Here is a 4,256-nt window from a genome sequence, read left to right on the forward strand (position 1 = left end):
GGCGAGAGGACGGGGTACGCCCTGAAGTGGTCGCCAGCCAATCACAGTAATTGATCTATTCAATTTATTCAAATGGTCCAACCCCCCTTCAGATGTCAAGTGGGTGGACAATTCTACTCCAACATTGATAAAGGAGAAGATTGGCTGGCGACCAGTTCAGCGTATACCCCACCTCTTGCCCAAAGATACCTAGGATAGGCTCCAGCATCCCCGCGACCCTCGTGAGGATAAGTGGTATGGAAAATGAATGAATGTCCCCTTCAAATCTTGACATCAGGAAAATAGAAACATACATGCTTAACTGCTTTTAATTGAATACAGACACATTTTATGGTTCTTAGCTTTCTGAAATCTTGTCTTTGTATATTCTCAGTACCATTTAAAAAGAACAGCTACATGGAAAAGAAACTGTACTTATCAAGTAGTGTAAAGGGGTGACAGACAACCAATTGTGCCAATGATAGAAACAGTATTCCCCAGTCGCCAGTGTTGAAGCCAAGATTACATGACTACCTAATGTTTCAGTACTAGCCCTTCTTTTTTCATCATCTGATAATTATCTTTGATGCCCAATGCTGCAACACCACTGCCTGTACCGTCGATACTACCACTTAATACTACTAAAGGCTCACACTGTCACCCTTGATCAGTTGCATCACATCTCCCACGCAAGAGCCGAGTAACGCACTTCATCTCTTTATGAACAGGGTTCAACCCTTGTAAAGAGAGGATGCATCTAATGACTCCTCATCCGCTATGAACCTCACAAGTATCACAAATCGTTTTGTTCAACATGATAATGTTGAGGTCATGATACTGTGGGAAAAGCAGTGAACAGGAAATTCCAGACAGCTTTGCAGCATATCTAGTGATTTTCTTGAACTTTTTTCCACCCAGATGAAAGAGGTGGTGGGTCTTGTGTGGGGTTTTGTATGGGGGGCACAGAGGCACAGTTTCCCTGAACAACGTGAGTAAGAGTGCAGCTTGAATAATCTTACAGGCAGGCACATTCTTGTCCGCTGACAACCCTCACGCATGTACAAGTACAATACACACACTTTTGCCAATGCAATACACACATTTTGTTTTCCTAGTAGTAGACCTAGTGGAATTGATCACAACTTGTTAATTAGTTAGAGGTATTGTAATAAATTTCCAATAGCGCTTGCGCTCATTTGTGTAATTTGAGCCTATCCCAGCTGACTTTTAGTGAAAGAACTGGGGTACATCCTGAACGGGTGGCCAGTCTTTTAGGGCACAAGTGGACAAGAAAGCATTCACACTCACATTGACACCTATGGGCAAGCTAGAGTCTTCATTTAACCTTAGAAGCATGTTTTGGAAATGTTTTCAGAGCCAGAACCAAACAAGGTGAAATAACATTCTCAACTGTGGAACAAAGCTCCTCAGCGTCTCAGATCCGTTCAAACTGTCGCTACATTCAAATCTGGCCTAAAAACCATACGGTTCACTGCAGCTTTTTTTGTACAGCAAAAATACTATATCTGGTTCTCGTCATCTTGCTTTTACTTTGCGATTCTACCCTGATAATTTATGTTTTGTCATTGTAATGTTTTGTTTTATCTTTTATTTCATCCTGCTATGTTTGGATTCTTCCTTGGTTTTATCTTTTTCTTTAAAATCTCATTTTTAATCCTTATTTCTTTGCCCCTATAAAGTACTACGAATTTGGGTTGTGTAAGAATTGTGCAACACAAACAAACTTGCCTTTCCTTATCAAGTGTGATTCAATGCACATTTAGTCCCTTTACTATTTTTATATTTTTGTTGTAACCTTTGTTTTTGTGTCACCTGCTAAATTTAATGAGTAGGGAATTTTTATGACAGTGGCTCATAGTTTACTCAAGGCGGGATTCACTTGACTCATACAGATTGAATATTTAAAAGCCACACTTCTGCCAAGTGGTACAGCTCATTTGGTTCACCACAGTTTGATTTACAAAGGTAAACCCTGATCTGGTTTGTGTCTGAAACATGTTTTATATAAAATTCCACAAGGAAGCAAGGCTACCTTGATGACCGGGGCTTGGGCGTTAAACCCGTAAAGACAATAAAAGCATTTTCACTCATGTAGGCTGTACTTCACACACAACACTTGTCAGTTAGTGTGCAGATGTGTGCATGTACATGTTTGTTTAATTTCCCTCTTGATGGGTGGGCCAACGCCAGAGAAACAACTTTTGTTGGACATACAAGCAATTAAAGAGTCAATTTTACATATGTAACCAGGGATGGACTGCCACACTGCAACTACCCTGTAACAATATAAGCAATAAAGAAAATGGAAGGCCATCGCGAGGCAGTTGTTTTAACGTTGGCATGACAACACCAATGCGTTTGTATGATAGTGACTGAGACCTACGTCAGTGTATAACGCTGAATGTGAACGACGTCATTGTATCACACTCAATGAGACATAGGTCAATGTATAACATTGTAAGCCTAAATATTAAAAGTGGATGTATACATTTTTCACCAAGCATTATTGTCCTTCAGTGTTTTACAGAACAGAGTAATGAACTCATTACTGTTGTGAAATGGTGCGAATAGACAATGGCTCTTGTTATACAACATGTGTCACAACCACAGGCACGACAGAGGCTGAAGAGGTTTCAGCAAAGGCCATAAATCAAGTGGGTACCGTGAATGATGAAAATGAGTCTGCTAATGTCCTTCGGATACTCAAATCAAATAACGCTCAGTTAAACTGCAAGGGAGCTTGGTGAAGGTGAAGTGCTTTTATGAGCTTGACTCTATTCAGAGAGACAAAGATAGAATGTGTGAGAAATGGAGGAATCGTAAAAGTTCAAATGTTGCCATAAAAAGTTATTTCAATTCAGTGAGTAAATGAAGATAGAATAAATAAAACACAATTAAGAGTCTGAGCAGCAATTAGTGGGCCCAAGCACCCAATTTTTCATGGCAACTCCTCAATATGATCATTAATCTTTCTCCAAACACATTTCATGGCCTCCAGAAAGAGTGCTGCAATTTGGCGTCACCCATCTGTCTCATACACCTGCTTCCGATTGGGGGTCATTTGGAATAATTTCCTTGTCGCAGTTCGTTAAAGTACCGCCCTGGAATTCGCCCAAAATGTCTGTTTTAAACCAAAATGATGGACCTCTGGTTGCATTTTGGGAATGGCTCCTTGAAACCTTTTCATATGTCCTGTTATGATAGACAAATGCAAGTGTGTGTGGCCTGGAGAAAATACAGCATGTTTGTATTTCGGGGTTCTGAACATGACCCACTGGATTTCACTTAGTCACACCACCTGAAAAATCTGTTTCACCAGTTTCACAGACTGACAATATCATAACAGGACAGATGAAAAAGTCTCAAGCACGCAGGCCTGAATTTGAAGAGTAAGTTGACAATTTTGGTTTGAAGCAGCCATTTTGGGCTTTGGGATTCGCCATGAAACCAGAACTGCGAGGGCCCGTTCATCACTGTTTACAGCTTTAATTCTAAGCAGAAGTGGTGTGAAGACATCCTTTTTAAAAAAGGTTGTCATGAATTTTTAATCAAAATGAGAATCAATGGCGACCTAGTGGTATATTCTACAACCTTTCAATCTGGATGGAGCAGGTTTGATTCCAAGGGCAGTGCCCTGATAGCCACCCATGACCAGTCTCAAGCCCGGATGAAAAAAGATGGGTCAGTTTTTGTCGTATGTCGCATGTTGCATGCCCTCACGGGCCTTTGATGTAAAAGAATACAAAATGTGCCAAACAAATCATGCGGGTGACTTGCTGATGGAAAAAGCCGAAAGGCACAACAACACTTAAGTGTCACTTGTAAACTATGCAACTGTTTGAAATGAAAATCAAGAAATACTTGAGGACAGATGGAGTTAATCTTTCTTTACTTTATATACAGTACGGTTCAAAGGTTTGGGGTCACTTAGGAATGCCATTATTGTATTTATTTATTTATTTTTCAAGAAAAACAGTTGTTTTTTTTCAATGAAGATAATCAATGAATCCAAATACAGTAGTCACTGTCGTAAACCAACGAACAAACAAACAAAAAAAAACAGCACTTTTCTTATAAAAATAAGTGAAATTTGTGAAAACATGACATTTCTGGTTGACCCCTTTGGACGGTAGTGTACTTTATATACTTCGCCTCTAATGACATCACCTAATGTAGTTCCTTGACGTCTGTGCACAGGAAATGACTGACCTCTTTTTATTATTGGACTATCATCGGGCGTGCAGCCAAGCGCGTCT

The sequence above is a fragment of the Phyllopteryx taeniolatus genome, chromosome 12, assembly GCF_024500385.1.
Source record: "Phyllopteryx taeniolatus isolate TA_2022b chromosome 12, UOR_Ptae_1.2, whole genome shotgun sequence".
NCBI lineage: Eukaryota > Metazoa > Chordata > Actinopteri > Syngnathiformes > Syngnathidae > Phyllopteryx > Phyllopteryx taeniolatus.